At 40.2% G+C, this 16,771-nt stretch overlaps 1 protein-coding gene across 7 annotated transcripts in view; it reads left to right on the top strand.

Annotated features, from left to right (window-relative positions):
- The window catches only part of Kcnj16 (potassium inwardly rectifying channel subfamily J member 16), a 50,459-nt gene that overhangs the window by 17,172 nt on the left and 16,516 nt on the right, over positions 1-16,771 (top strand). For 2 of the 7 annotated variants that reach the window (XM_046422647.2, XM_058572181.1), the window contains exon 2: positions 170-341. The exons of 4 other annotated variants lie outside the window; for them this stretch is intronic. The gene's annotated coding sequence lies outside the window, so the exon portion shown is untranslated. Of the gene's footprint in view, positions 1-169; positions 342-9,009; positions 9,060-16,771 lie in introns of all 7 variants that reach the window. One more of the 7 variants, XM_046422648.2, reaches the window with a different exon arrangement.

Below are 16,771 nucleotides of genomic sequence, written 5' to 3'. Positions count from 1 at the left end.
GCAACTACCAATAAAATCTGTCTCTAAGAGAAAGTATCTTCCTGTTGAAAGATAATCGCTCAGTCAGTGTTACATTTATCCATTTGAGAAAGTTGAGGAAGTTGAAAGACCCTGAGCTGCTAAGAATGAGTGGACCTATGTATTTATAGGGATGCTTTTCATATTGCAGGGATGGGCTGGTGAAATATTTAAGTGATCACCAACATCCATTGCACCTACTTCTGAGTCAACGAAGAAAGAAGCTAGAGAAATACAGCCACCAGGAAAAATGAGAGAAATGGCAACATACATTTACCGAACTTTTGAGATCAAAATGAGTTTGAGTTGGTACATTCGAGGAGGTTGGTATTCATTATACCACTATCCTGCACTGGTACAAAACAATTTTTGACAGTGACATAGAGTCACATTTGGAAGTCAATGCACAGTGGGCAAGCCGTGCTTACATTTGCTGTGCTGGGGTTGGTAGTCCTGGGAAATGGCAGGGACTGCTGTTCTTCAGATTCTTTATTGCAGAACCAGAGAACGTGTCCCTCTGGGACAAATTGGCATCATTGAGTACTTTTTTACAATCGATTTCGTAAAGAGCAGAAAGACTAAATTATAATTAAATTTATCAAGCTTTAACATATTGGCTGGTAATTAAATTTCTGAAAAAGGTAAGAGGCCTTGAAAATAAGCATTTTTTAATGTATTTTTGACTCATCTTATGGAAGCTTCTAAATAATTTCTGCATTTTTGTATGTTTGCTTTATTCACAAAATAACTCGATTTATAAGTCTTTGGGAGGGAAATTACAGTACAGAAAATGTATTTGTGTAATGAGTCTGTTAAACTCTATTAAGCACCATACTGTGCTGTTTCTTGAAGAAGCTGAGTGTACAAATGGATGCATAAACTCTGCAGCAATCTCCTGAGAAGTCCAACTACAACCTTGGTAGCACTCAGCCTCAAGTGGTCAGAACTTGGTCAGTGATTGTTAGCTTCCTCATTTTGGTCCCAACTTCGAACTCTGAACCCACCAGACAAAGAAATCATGCTCTCTGAACCCAACACATAAGAGGCTCTGCTTCTGGTCAGCCCAACTCCAGCTGCCCACATCAGCCACTTCTGATCAGAGCACACCTGCGTGCTCCCGGTTGGCCTCTGTAAAGTTGTTTCCACTCCTCTGCCTGCCTTCCAGTTTCTGACAAATGAAAGTAACTTACCTGGCTCCCTGGCTGAATTGAGGTCTGAATTAATAAGCTCTCTGTTTTTCATTTATGTGGTGTTTTTGCTTCTCCTCAAAGACTTTATTATGTTCTCTATACAGATGCCATTAAATGGCAAGAGTAGCCCTGCCAGAGGAAGAAACTCACCAAGACCCACCGAATATCGCCTGTGGCAACTATGATTTGCAAAGCCAGAAAAATGGCTGTAACTGGTTCAAACTAGCGTCAAGATTCTTTGAACTAGCTCAGGTTTCTGATGATTTGATGTTTATATTACTCAGTCCTCTTTCTAGGTCATTCCAGCAAGAATTGTATTGCTATGACTCTGATATAGGTAGCTTTTCTCTTTGTGGATCTATCAGAAGTAACATGACATTTGTCTGTAGATAGATTAAAGTGACTCTGTTTCTTTAAGGTCGGTTTCACCTCTACTGAGAATTGTGTGTTCTCTGATGTTACATGGTTTCTATTCAAATCCTGCCTATAACTTTTATTCATTATGTGACTTTTTAATAGCATATTAACATGTTTAATTATTATTTTGCTTGTTTAAAAATTGCTATGATGGGCCAGGTGTGTTGGCACATATCTATAATCCCAGCAGTTCGAGAGAGGCTGAGGCAGGAGGATCTCAAATTCATATGCAATAAGTGTATGTTGAGAAATCGTCCCAGGTGTTCCCTTCTCCATTATTATCTGCCTTAGTGAGGCCCCAAGGAACTTGGCAAGACCCTATCTCAAAATTTAAAATTCAAAAAAAAAAAAAAGAGCTGGGGATGTGGCTCAGTGGTTAAGCACCCCTGGCTTCAATTCCTGGTGCTCCTCTCCTGAATTGCGATGATGGGGTTAATACCTTATAGATTGTTTAAGAACTAAAACAGATAATTCCTGTAAACCAATTACCGAAGTTCTAATGTGTACTAGTTTCTCAGTGACTAATACCTACTATTATTATTACATCAAAATCAGTGTTTACCTTCTTAAATGAAAAATCTTTTGTACATTTGATGTGACAACATAGCATTCAGAGCCAAGATTTGGAGATTGCTGGTAACTTGATAATTTTTTCAGATGTTATTAGGTATCAGATAAGCTAAAAGAAACTATGTGCATTAAGTGACAAGGGAAATTTAGGTTCTATCTGCATAATTCAGGGGCTGGCAACCATCCACTGGGCTGTAAATCAAACCTCTCAGAACTCACAGGGTTTGGTATCAGACAATCAGGTCTGTTTTGACTTCAGCTTTCTTGGTTGAGCAGGTTACAGCTGGTAAGGTGGTCAAGGTTTTCAGACATGGATTTTACTTTTTGGAGGGTAGACAAATCTATATTTAAAATACAATACTCTAGAAGCATGGAAAGATAGGAGACTCAGCCGAGCCAAGAGGTAGCAGCGTGTCCTAATATATTTAATGCTCCCTCTTTTCTTGGTGATCCCACTAGAATTAAAGAGACCATCAGACATGGTGAAATATTTATCGGGTAGATGTGATGTGTGCACATTTAATTTCTGAATAAAATAAAGGAAAAATTCCTGGGTGTTTTTGGGTAGACTTCCGTTGATGTGATCACAGATACAGAGTTAGCCACTGGAGACGTGAGCTCACTGGGGTGGGTGGGGGCGTGGGGGATTCTTTCCTTTGACTAAATTACAGATCTCCCCACAAAGCGCTGCCGGGGTGGCACAGCCAGTGTGCTCCTGTCTCCTCACTGATGTCAGAGATCTGCACCGGGAGGTCTCCAGAAAATGTTGCTGGAACAAATGTCTTGAGGGAATTTCACTGTTTTTGTCACGAAGGCCATTTAGTGGTCAAACTGGAAACCAAGAATGGAATAAGTTACCTTGTTAACATTCTTAAATCAAAAAGTGTTTATTTTGCCTGGTGGGTCTCCAACAGAAAGGACAGCAGCAGATAATAATGGAGAAGGAAACACCTGGGACGATTTCTCAACATACACTTATTGCATTAGGCTCTTAGGAACTGTTCCTAAGCACGAGCCCCCATGGAAACATTTTTTTTTTCCTACGTCCCGACAGTGACTGTTTCAAATATTTTCCATTCTCTTTAAGTTTCTACTCTTGTCTCTTCTCCCCATTACCCTTTCTACATAACAGCAAATTGACTTCTGAAAAGTCTTGCCCTTTGACCTACAGACCCAATGGCATCCATACCCATCCTTCTCTTGAAATCATCTTTGACTTTTTTCCATCTCATCCCAGTCTTTCCCCATTTTCTCCACTCAGCTCTGCCATCTCCTTTCCTTACCCCTTTCTTCCCAAATGGATTGCAGATTATTGCAGATTCTGACTCCCATGACATGTATCTCTTGAGTTCGTTCCTGTCCTTTACCTCCTTAACACCCTCCCTGTCTTTCCTCTGGCCAATTCATTCTCACTAGCAGAACCCGATTCCTCAATGCCCATCTTGAATGCTGTAGGTTCATGCTAATCAGATGGTGTGAGTCTCCTGGGCAAAGCCTCTTTCACAGTCCCTCAGAATAATCCACATGTTTTGCGATGATGATTTTGCTGTTCTCTGCTAGCTCTGTCTCCTAGTCTCCCCCTCTCAAACCCAAGATAGAGCCAAGTATGCATTTCGACTTTTCCTGCTAACTCGTTTTCAGTGGTATCACAGTTGGCCTCCACCAGTTTCATTCAGCAGGAATAGAGCAAGGGTGTAAATTGTACCCTTGGGGAAAATGTGACTCAGCAAGTAACTACTGTAGAGCGGATTCGCTGGTGAACAAAAACAAACATGTCCAACGCTTCTAAGAAACTAGGAGGCTCCCAGAGAATAGAAAAGGCTAGAATGAAAAGAGGCTTACTCATTAGTTGAGTTTTAAGTTAAATATTTTTAGAGTTTCTGCAATTCATGATAAGGGCTTAAGTGCTTACGGATTATATGAAAGCATTTTAAGACTTTAAAATAAATCATTTTGCAGCATCACTCTTAATAAGTCAGCAATTTAAATGCAGTTTCTTTTTTTCTTCTATACCAAAAGTTTCAATAATGAATCAGTGGTTGCTTCCAAACATAATTTTAAGGGAATGTACAATGATGCATTGACCACCCAATTTTATTTCTAGCACTGACACCAAAGGACAATTTATTTTTTTCTGACCCAAATATTAGAAGTGAGAGGCTTCCTTGTTATTTTGTATACTTACAGATTTACTACATTCAGAGTAACTTTGAAGTAGAATTTTGAGTGGAACCTGGGGTGTCTCTGGACTGGTCAAGCAGCACTCCTCTAATTATAAATTAAGAGATATTGCATCTTAAAAGAGGCATTTAGGAAACCACCAGAACGTTGAGCAAACTCTAAGGCATGATTTTTAATACAACACTGTGCCAACATTGCTTTGCACCAGCTCACAAGGTCCAACTGAGCACACCTCTCAACTCTTACCATACTGATACCTCACGTCAGTGGCTTGAAATAGCCATGATTGGAACAGACGCCACAGGAATTGGGGTTCTACAAATCAGACATTTATATCTTTCTAAGAGAGTTGTTATCAGCAGGCCACTGTTGACGAATAAGTTGACCAAGTGTCCAGCAGTCCTGGTTAGTAGTATGGTCCTGTTAACTCAGAATTATTACATTTGCCCTGCTCTTTTCACTATCAACAGTGACAGATTAAATGATTGCTATGTTACTGGAAATAATTGCAGCCTTTGGGGAGTTTTCAGCAGCAGAAGTGAAGACTAAGTTAGAAGGCAACTGAGCACACCTCTCTTTGTCTGAAGAAGTGGCTGTTGGGAGTGGGATGAGACTTGTTTTACCGAGCTTCAGGGGACAGCTTGAGTATGGAAAAGTCTTGTGAAAGCTACAGACACATTTTTATCTAAGTTGAGGAAAAGACTTCCTCTGTGGTTATGTGGAGTTATCCTAAAGTAGGAACAGATCGCATGGGGATCATTAAGGTCCTGGTTCATGATGAAGCAGAATGACAGGAAAGAGCTGAGAGCCATTGGAAGGGATGCTGCTAGAGAGGGCATTAGACAGTCGCTCTTGCCGTATACTTCCCTCTGCTGATTCAGATCACTGTTGAATCTTCTCATAACACTATTTGATTCAGTCCCTTTTGCAATTCTCAGAAGGACTTGCCTGGCAGTGTGTATGTTGCAGAGTAGGTATAACAAGCAGCTGAAAACATAATTCATTCAAATTCAGAAGAAAAAAAAATCAAACAGAAACTTCTATAATGCTTCACTGTTCTGTTCCAAAATTAAATGATTTTCATTAACTTGAGAAGAACTCACTCACTATCAATCTATTTATGGCTTTGGATTTTGAAATCTGTTAGGATAATCTACTTTATGACAGTTTGGCCAAAGAAAGGAAGAGATGTCAGAAAGATTCTAATAACTTTAGGATCTTAAGTAGTGGAGGAGACTTCCAGGAGGAACACACTGTTTACTAGTGAGGACTTCAAAAGCTTCCTCTGTATTCCAAGGTAGCCAGACAGACAGAAAAACAGGAAGCCCTAACGCCCATCTACTGATAAGCATACACCGCATCTGCTGAGCTTGTCTAGGTCCCGTTCCTCTGCCACCTACATTTCATCTTCTCAGAACCTTTATCCTCATCCACCAGCCAGCAGGCATCTCTCTTTATGTTCTCCCACTAGGACTTATTCTACAAATACATAGATGGCATTTATTTTGGCCTCCTGCTGTTTTAAGTGCTTTACAAATATATTTCTGCTAAGAGGTCTATGAAATAGATATTTTTATTATTTCCCTTTTACAGGTTAGGGGATGGAGGCATAGATGACTAAATAAAATGGCTAGTGACAGGGTTCAAACTGACCCTGTGACACCCTATCTCATCTCTAAACCACTCTACCTCTGGACACTTTAAAGACAACATGAGGACAATTTAATCCCACACATTTAATGGGATTCTCAGGAAAAACAATGTCTGCACTACTCCCTCCATGGAAATGTGCTTTGACTCTCCCTCTTTCCCCAGAACCTGGCTTCTACTCATAAGCATAGATCTTCATAAGCGAAGCCACAGATCCCCAGCAAAGTCAATGTCACAAGCATGGCATGCATTTTACACACACACACCCTCTTTTTAGAGAATCCAAATTCTAAATAATAAGAATAATTCAAGTAATCCAATTATTTAGTATTGTATTTTATGAAAGAAATTGCATTTGTACATTTTGAGAATCCATATTCTAGTCTAGATACCACTCAACAAGAATAAAACTCGCCTACCAGAATAGTGATTCTTAAGCTGGGGCCACTTTGCATACCAGGGGATATTTGGCAATGTCTGATCCTAGTTTGGGCTGTCACTGCTGGGGACAGGTGGGGGTTCCACTCACATCACATGGGAAGGCTGCCAAATATCCTGCAAGCACAAGACATCTTCACACAACCAAGAATTATCTGGTCCAAATGCCAAGGTCAGCAAGCACAGGTCTAACATACTGTGCATTTAAATGGATTCTGTGGAGGGCAGCTTCTGCCCCTTTAAACAGTGCTCTCAAAGCTGTCTGAAAGCTTTATGCATACACAATCATATCACCTACCATCTATTATTTATGCCCATCTATTATATTAAATAGACTCAATTTATCTGTTTTGTGTTTCATTTTTCTGTTGTGATTTATGAAGGACTTAGGCCTGTAAACTATTCCTAATATGAATAGCACTTTTAAGGTAAATATTTATAGATAATGATCTCTTTAGTGATATGCTATTCACTCACTCATTCATATATTTTTCTTTCCAAGAAATAGGTATTGGGCATAAGTTGTACATCAAACAATGTTCTTGGTGAACTGGTAGCTTAGTGATAAGCTATGATTAGTTACTGGATTAATATCATAATTATTTAAAAAATGTTTTAATTAATTAAATATTATAAAATATTAATTAAATATTTTAATTAATATTTCCTGAAAAGTTATTATAGGGTGTATACTTTCTATAGTTCATTGTTTTCTATAATTATAAAAAACAATGTTTTATTTAAGAAGAAATTTTTTCATGGTATGGGAAAAAATCAGAGAAAAATAGAGAATCATCAATTGAATTATTCATTCTTCACAGAATTATTCGAATCTGGTGGTTAGTGGCATCACATGCACAAAGACCATTAGAAGTTGTTCCAATAACAGTGTCTACTCTTTCCCCAGGATTTTGCAATGAAACCAGGAGACTAAAAAGGGATTCCTTTGTGTGTTTACCCAAAGTACTTATTTTTAATAGAAAAAAAACACACAGGAGTAATCTCAGGACATTTACTTCATTAAAAAGTTAATCAACTTGCAACACCTTGTGTGACCCACTGTAACATCTCACGTTAATTCAAAACAAGCAACACTTTCCCTGAAAAATAAGCCTCCTCAGATCCTCCCATCTTTTTCCTCTGTCAGTTTTCTACTTCATGTATCAGCAGAACTCCCTGCATGTTGGATGCATGCTCTATCCCCTTTCTTCTATACTATTCAGTTGTCCTTGGCCTAATTAGTCATTTATTTCCAAAACTCTGTTGTGACATCTTTCATCAAGGTCACCGGTAACATCACATTGCCAAATCAAATGGTCAAGTCTTGGTTCTCTCTTCTACTAATCCTAGTATCCAACATCCAGTGATTACTCCTTTTTTGGTACAACTCCACTTTATTTCACGTCTCATCTTATCGTTTGCCTTTGACTAAGCGATTCTCCCTCTCAGTCTCATCTTTCCAACCTCAACCTGGGCTGCTCCAGGCGTTAGTTATTGTATAAACTCCTCTATGTTCATGGTTTCCAATTCCGTACAGATATCTGAAAATTTGTAATCACATACCTTCATTCTGGGATTCTCCCCTGAAGCCCAGATTAATATGATGTCAACTCGACGTTTTCATTTGGTTTTCAGAAGCCCTACTAAAGGTACTACTGCAACACATCAATTAATGAATCTTCTGCTCCAAATTCCTCCCTTTCCCATTGTCTTGGTAAATGGCACCAACATTCACCCAGGTCCTTAAAAATGTCAACATTTTCATGTCTAGTTCATTCCAAACTGCAAGACCTCCTAAGTACATAAAGAATGGACATTGGACGAGTAATGTATTCTCTCTCTCTCATCTCAAACTCAGAGGAAGTAAGCAAACAAGCTGCAAAGCAAAATCAGTTTCTCAAGAATATCTAAACTTTGCCCTTGGAATCACTATGGGGGTTGACAATCTTTCTAGGGTCACACATTTCCTTGGAACCCAAATGAAACACCGTTGGGCAAGATGCTGTTTACCTTCGGGGTAAGATTACATTGTCAGACAGGGTGTGTGTTTGCATAGAAAAATCTTTACTGTATCAGTAACAGAGCACCTAAACTTAAGAAGAACACAGTTTGGAAGCAGCACCCGAGCCCTGGAGGTATTTGCAAAAGATCCAGCTTTCTGGGTCTTTGAAAGTCTAAGGGCGATTTGTGGTCACTTGGTGATTCTTGTGGGAGATTCTTGCTATTGAACAGGCTCACAGAGGTGTGATCAAGAGACAAAGAGGTGTGGAGGAAGGAGAGTGCTCCCTAATCCTCATTGCCGTCAGCCATCATTGGCAAGCCTACCTAGTGTGAGTAGGCATGGGAACCAGTTAAAGAAAGTGTCGATTCACTGGAGTGAAGCCGAGAACTCAGTGGCCTTTGTCTGTCCGTGAATGTGTCCGGAAAGGCAAAGAAGAGCGAGATTCTCCTGTGCGGTTTCTCATCTCCATGGTGGTAGGTGCTGACAGCTTCAGAGGGGGGCACTAAAAGAACCCCAGCCCCCTGAGCTGCGCTGCTCTTACAGGATGAAAAGGACGCGGGGCTTGGATCCGAAGCTCTTTATCTGTCGCTAAGGTAAGACTGAGCAAGGAGCACAAAGGCAGCGGATCCTGAACTAATTACTCACGGGCTCTCTTGAGCTGGGTCTTTCTGTGGATGTGCTGCTAAGAGGCACATTTACGGAGCTTCCTTGGGCTCTGTAGTCATGCTTTATAGCTGCACAGACTGGGAAAGTTTTTCTATCTCTTGTGTCATCTCCAGGGAGCTGAAACAAACAGATTAAATAGGAGAGTGTCACTGATTGACCCGTTTAGGGAATGAATGTTCAGAGAAAGAGATGAAAGGATGAGGACTTAGCCGGATGGACCTGAAGGACTGACTGACATAGGGCAGTGTGGGCTTGGTGGAGCCTTAGCCTCCTGTGGAAACTGTCTCCTTGCGTGCCCGGGTCGCTCTTCCATTTCTGCAAAGTGACAACCAAGGGCATTGAGAATTTAAAACTGTGTGGTGAAGTGAGCTTCCATGGATTTGTAATTAATTGCATCTTCATAACTAAAACTACCAAGAGAAATACCAAAAAGATGCTTGGTAAAAACACCTGCTGAAAGGTAGCTTCATTAAAACCATAAGCTTCTCACCTTGTAACTTTGACTGTTGCTTAGGAGCAAATGGCATTGGCCATGGCCGCCGCCTTCAGGTTTCCATTTCACCAGAGGTGGCACAGGTGGGGGGAATCCAGTTTGTCTCTGGAAGTTCTAAGTTCCATGTAACTGCATGGCCAAGGCTAACCTTAAATGCCTCACTTATGAAAAACTGCGATTATTTCCTTTGAAAAGACCCTTTATGTCCTGCTTTTATTTCCAATGAGCCCTGGAATAAACTTGAGAGGAAGTTAGGAGCAATGTCCTCAGTTTTGAAAGTTTCTGAAAACGCAAAAGGTAGAGCCCAATGGGCCACTCGTGAGCAGTGTGACCTTTCCGGGTTACTTAGCTTCTCTCTGCCTCCTTGACAACAGCCTTCAATAGAATCAGTCTCTTAGATATTATTTAATCTCTTTTGATATGATACCTGGCACACAGGGAGCACAAACTCAATGGAGACCATTTTTATTAGCTCCTTTTTAGAGAGGAAGGAGACTCTGATAGAGAGCAAAAGTGGTTTAATAGCCAGGCTCAGGGTAATATCTCAGATGGCTCAGTTCCAAGGAACACAGGTCTGGTTCTCCAGTTTAAGAAAATACAAGCCAATTGCAATTCTGTCATGAGGAAGGTGGAATACAGTTGCAATATCCAAGGGAGTTTTGGCTATTTACAGCAGCCCAGCTCTGCTTCTGCTCTGGTGTTCTGGCCAGCAATAACCAGCTTTTAGCTTTTTGACATTCATAAGGCATCCCTGGCCTCATCCTCTGATGAGTATTGTGTCTGCAGCCAATGTCAGGGATGATGGCATGTTAGGATGGGCTGGCTTGAAGGGCCATGGAGATCAAAAAGAGTCAAGGCCAAGGACATTTTGCTATGTGTACACAGTATATAAGAAGTACAGATCAGTCATTTCACATTCTGATCTTTTAAATTCTGCTATATCCAAGCATGTGCTTTAAAGTGTGCTAAAGTGCTCTGTGGTCTCACCCACCATTGTCACTGTCTCTGCTCCAAGTCAGCCAAGGTAGATGTTTCCACTTTGTCCCAGTGCTTAAGCTTTAGGTGAAAACTATAGACACAGACAGGACATCTATCATTTTATAATGTTATCTGATTTACTTCTCGTAATTACCTCATTTTTTTTTCAGAGTCTGAGTTTGCATAGATAAATGGTGGAGATGAAATTCAAAATTGGTCTGCATTTCACAGACCAATTAGGTCTTAATGATTATGGTAAAGGCATCATTTGGTTTGCAAAAATCCTAAAATATTTGGAATAACAAGTTGTGAGAAGAACCAGAAAAAGGGCCTCACAGGATGCAGATATTCAAAATCTGAATCTGGTTCTTCTTCAAGAGGCCACACTCCCCGCATCACAGAGGGATCAGTAGAACCTTGGAACTCTGAGAGTCACTGGTCCGGAAACACCTAAGGTCCTTGGAGACTTCCCAGGAATGTACCCCAGCTTTTCTTTAATGGTTGATCAGAAAAATCCACTATCCAATCCAAAGTGCTTTTTGTTTGTTTTTAGTTTTAGCTATACAGAGAATTACAAAATAAAAATGAAAATGAGTTAGCTAAAATTACAAAAGTCAATATAATGAACCAAAACCCACATAGCATCAAAACATCGATTGGGACGATTTTCCTGTTGTCATGGCTGATATGTCTCATAATTCAGATTTTTTTTTTTAATTAGAAGATTCAAATGTCTTGACATTAATGAGACGATGAAGTCTTTCTGAAACAGTTTACTCTTAATCTTAGACTTTCACTGATATTCATCTCAAAATGTTGGAGAAAATGCTGTGTACTAGTTAATGAAAAATAATGTAAGATAAAACCATTTAACATCTTACAGTGCTAAAGGAGAACTCCAGCGTTATCTAGTTCAACTGCCTGACGATTTTGAAAAACCCTTCTGTAAATCCTTTAAGCTGATTATTATCCAAATTCACTGGGTGAAAGTTCTCAATCTTCAATATTTTGGATCTGTTGTTTGAGACACTGATGGTAAAAACATCCTTGTGATACAGATATTAAATCTATATCCTCATAAGTTCTGTAAGCAGAACATAGTTCCACCCTCTGGGCATTGCAGAGCAAGGCCCAGTCTGTATTATGTGAATATATGGTGTCCCATTTTGTCAGGCAAGAGTGTCAGCCACTTGGAGTGAAGTCATGTTTTTCAAAACATGAAGTCTGTATTTCAAAACTTAGGTCTTAATGATTATGGTAAAGGCATCATTTGGTTTGCAAAAATCCTAAATAATATATTTGGAATAACAAGTTGTGAAAAGAACCAGAAAAAGGTTTTATTTATCTCAGCCCCTCTATATCACAGAAAAAGGAATATAGTTGGTGCTCAATAAAGGCTTAGAATATGTAAGTTTGTATATTTAATAGTTTCTTCTTTTGTTCTTTTTATTGTATAATCTTCTACTTTTGTTCCTTCACCATTACTGTGAATTCTCTTAAAAATAAGAGATCCAGAATCAACCACTACCCTACAGATCTGAAATATCTCCAATTAAACAAAACTTTATTACTTTCATTTGAAATTCTCTGTGGATGGGAAACCATTTTCATTGAACCTTTGCTTTGATTTTCTGGGAAAGATGTCTTTTCACCCCATTTTCCAGTGCTCCCTCCTTCTCTGTTTGTCTTTGCTAGACTTTTGTGTTGGGCACAGATGGATTGCCATTTGGCACCATGGGTTGCCCAGATTTCTCTGACCGTGAGCTTCCCCAGTCCCTGGAGCTGAGGGCATTTGATCTCACATGTAATCTTTGCTGCTCCAGGTTCTGAGAAGGGTCATTCCTAAGCTCTTACAAGTCCTAAGTAAGTGGGTCTAAAACGCATCTCAGGGGCCTCAGCCAGCATTTCTTGCATCTGGTTCTGTTCTGTAATTTTGACTCAGTCGCAGGGTCTCTTGAGCTCAAATCCAACCTTCACCCTGATTCTGCCTCCACTAGCTTCTTTCCTGATGAAAGTTTCCAACTTCAGTAATGGAACAAGATGAATTGTTCAGAGTCTTTTGTACCCAACATTTATTACCTGTTATGATTTGGATGTAGGTGTCCCCCAAAAGCTCCTGTGGAAACAATGCAAAAAGACTTAGAGGAGAAATGATCAGGTTGTGAGAGTCTTAACCCAATGAGTGAATTATTCCTTGGGTGGGGATTAACTGAGTGGTAACTGTAGGCAGGTAGAGTGTGACTGGAGGAGGTGGGTCATTGGGGGCATGGCTTTGGGTTATATATTTTGCATCTGGTCAGTGGAGTCTCTCTCTGGACTTCCTAATGATCCTGTGAGCTGCTTCCTTCTGCCATAATCTTCCACCATGATGTTCAGTCTCACTTCAGGCCCAAAGGAATGAAGCCAGCTGTCAATGGACCTCTGAAACCGTGAGCCACCAAGTAAACTTTCCTCCTGTAAAATTGTTCTTGCTGGGTTTTTTAGTCACAACAGCAAAAAAGCTGTGTGACCCTGAGGAAATTTACCAAACTAGTTAAGCACCAATTCTTTGACTGTAAATATAATGGAGATAATATTGACACCTAAATAGAGGAGAATTAAGCAAATTCCTGGGTGTTAAGTACCTGACATTTAGGAATCCCTTCTTCTTGGCTGAGGACTGTGTTTGATACTCATACTTCCCTGGTCTGAGCATCCTGAGCCCCAACAGCATCCCCGGGGCCCAGTAACTTTTTGCTGAGCCTCTTGGATGCAGTGTTTACCTACCTACATGCTGGCCTTACTCACTTCTCAATTCCCAAATCTGTATCTCTCCTTCCTTCTTGTCCCTTATTCCTTTATCTGTTAAACTGATTAACCAAAGTCCTGACACTCTTTCCTCCCTTCAGCATCCTGGTCAGTGCTGCGGAGGTCTTTCCAGACTGAGAGACTCAAAGTGAGGGTTGTCTTCCATCTACAAGGTCAGGAGACAATCTCTCCTCCAAAGTGAAGACACTCCAAGTGCCTGAAAATTATGGCCTGTAATTATAACAGATGCTCTTTCAGTGTAGCACATCTTTGGAAATGAGGAGGAAGATGTGCTTTTTGAGGTTCTGAATGAATTTCAGGTTTTACTTATATATTTATTTTTAATTGACACATAAAATATACATTTGTCATGCATAATCTATTGTTTGAAATATGATATACTGTGGCAGGGCATTACCTCACGTTTTCATCTTTCTTTTTTTGTGTGTGAGGAGAAAACTCAAAAGCTACCTTCTTAGCAGTTTTCAAGAGTAAATCACATTTTTTCATCATCACTCAGCTGCACAGTACATCTCTAGAAGTGGCTCTTCTTATCCCATAAATTTATTTCTCTATCTAAATGAAATACTTTTATCTTTGGAAGGACACCAACTCAGGTATTCATTCATGTCTGATTTTACCTGACAAAGGACGCTCCTCCTTCACCTGTTAGGGCATGAAATTCTTTCTCTTTGTTGTCCACCATCATCGTCCCCGTCCTCCCCATATCTACCATCACAGTGGCAATAATCAGCAGGTAAATGCTGGTGGCCGTTTGAGAGAGCTCTGGAGAAGAGTGAACTAGCTTTCTTTTAAACCTCTGAGGAAATGACCTTGGGCTATGCACAAACAACCAAGGACATGTATAGAGCAGAGACTGGAATGTGGACCCTTTAACTCACTGATCAGGAACACGACTTACATACCTACACACACACACATTCACACTCACATGCACATGAGCACACACTACTTTCTAGCATTGAGTCCTTATGATTCAGCTAATTCTTCCCTAAGCATAAAGCTTCTCACTGCAGAAGGAATCAATACCAAGATAATTCTGTGTACTTTGACCCATGCAGGAGGGAGCTTTATTCTTCCTGATTTCCTGAGGACCTGCTGAATTGTTTTCCCCTATGTGTTAAAGCTTATTGGGATAATTACAAAGGGTATCCAGAGACAAAAGGTCCTCCCACTGGTCCACCCACAGGCCATATAATGCCATGATTGGAAGCATTATCCATGAAAAGGCAGGTCCCAGTTAGCTCTCATGGAGAGAATCCCTTCCGGGTCTGTTTATTTCTTTGCTGCTATTGCAGATTCTAGATGGTTTAATCTGGTGGGTTTTGCTGCTCGACAGTTAGCTGTACTTGTGTACACTGGCATGTATATCAAAGGCTGAATTTATGAGTAGACAAAGAAGACACAGCTCAGGAAAGCTGGAGAGTCACCCCAGAATGTTGAAATACCTCCCTACAACCTGGTATCTGGAGTTAGAAGCATAATATATAATCTTCTAGATTTTAGAAACCTGGTGAAAGTCTTGTACACAAAAGATAAGCGCATCCACAGGTGTGATATTGACTTTTAAGCACCACTTACAATCTGGTTTCAGGGACCTGGGTTGCAATCTTAGAGCATAAAGTGAAATACTCTGCCACCTGGCTTGTTAAGTTGCGAGACATGAAAGATGTGATAAAACCTGCCTTTCAGGATTGCTGTTACGATTAGTGATCATTGGAGATTGATATGGCACCAAGCTCCTGAAAGAAGAGGTGGAGCTGGGCAGAGGGGGAGGTGTCACTAAAAGTGGAAGCTGGGAATGTGTAGAGAAAGATTGGAGAGCGTCCCCAACTGCTCTTGGGTTGGACCTTCACGGTCATGCCATATTGCTACTTGGCTGTACTTTTGTGACTTCCTGGCAGTCAAGGCCTAGATAGTTCAGATTTTTGACAAGTGCTGTTCTGTTGAACTGAAAGTGAAATCTCCTTAGGAAAAGGACTGGGGCAGTCTGCCCACAGACAGGCAAGGTCACAGTTCCCAGTGTGTTGAATTGGGAGCAGAAGTCCTGAAAGGCCTTGCTCAGGAGAGGAGGTAGAGGCCTGCTCTGCGTGACTGGCACATGTAAGCTGTTGCCATGCTTGGGCAAGCCTGGACCCAAAGCTCCAGAACCAAATGGAAGCCTGAGGGGATTGGAGGGTAATGGCCTGGGCCTTGGGCTTCTTTGGTTCTCATGAGATTTTGCTGCCATTTAGCCAAATATAAATGACTAACAGGGAAAGTATTTCCTTAACCTATTATGTCTCTTCTCTAAAGTGTTTCTGTATATGGGAGCTGGCACAGGAACACTCACAAGTGGTTGAAAATCTGTCTTTGAGGATTGGTTTCTAATGTTTTTTTCAATGAGGGCATCCAGTCTATCTTTCCATTGGCAATTTACATGAGATTTGGGAATTTGGATTCTCATGAAGTTTACCCTTCTAAATTAAAGAGCCAACATTTCTTCGCCTGGTCCTAAATTCTACAAATGGAAAATGAACCTTTAGTTCATAGAATCATCTTTCCATAAATATTTAAAATGCCTACTATACTCCCAAATCTCATCTGTTGAATTAATCTTTCATAAATAATAACTACCACATGCAGGTGGAAGATGGTATTTCAATTAGCATGAAGCAAGACATAATTTTATTAGCATATTAGCAGAGAAATATTTGTGTCATATCTGTCTACCCTTCTTCAATCATCGAAGCAGATCACGCTTTATAGTTAAGATTACTATGAATAAACTTCTAAAAATCAGTAGCTAAAAATTATTAAATTTTCAAGATATGTTAGACATCTTTCCGTAGCTAACTGTGTATGTTCTTGACTAAGGGAGAATTTGTTATTGTTTGTGAGATACCTATTTGTTCAAGCCACATACTACTCAGATGTTCCTAGGGTCATTGTCCACAGGATGAATTAACCCAAGGAATTATTTTAAGTTTCCCAACTGCCTTTTATTTAATGACCTAGAATGTTTCTTTTGATTGCATCTGTTGCATCTGGAGCTTGAATTCAGATAAGAAAAAATTATTTTGAATAACCTGGGATATACGTTCATGGGACATTTTTTTCGAAGCCTAGGATTTATTCCAAATGCAATTAGACTTCTCATTACGATCTTTCATGGCTTATCTATGAGCCTGAATTTCCTTCATTGGCCTAGAAAATAGGTATTAACCACAAAAGCAGAGTGGTGGGAAACACCTTCGACTCTTACATGTTGGCAACGGCCTCAAACTCGGCTGCCATTCTTTAGATCTAGCAGCATCCATCGCCGTTGGTACTATTCTAGCACAAAGGTCACCCTCCTCAGAGGGCTGCCATGGCAGAGTG

This window comes from Marmota monax, unplaced genomic scaffold (genome assembly GCF_021218885.2).
Source record: "Marmota monax isolate L192 unplaced genomic scaffold, Marmota_monax_Labrador192_F-V1.1 WCK01_AAM20220418_F8-fsc00173, whole genome shotgun sequence".
NCBI classification, from domain to species: Eukaryota; Metazoa; Chordata; class Mammalia; order Rodentia; family Sciuridae; genus Marmota; species Marmota monax.
Note: the sequence above shows the minus strand (reverse complement) of the source record. Positions and strands in the feature narration are given on the sequence as shown.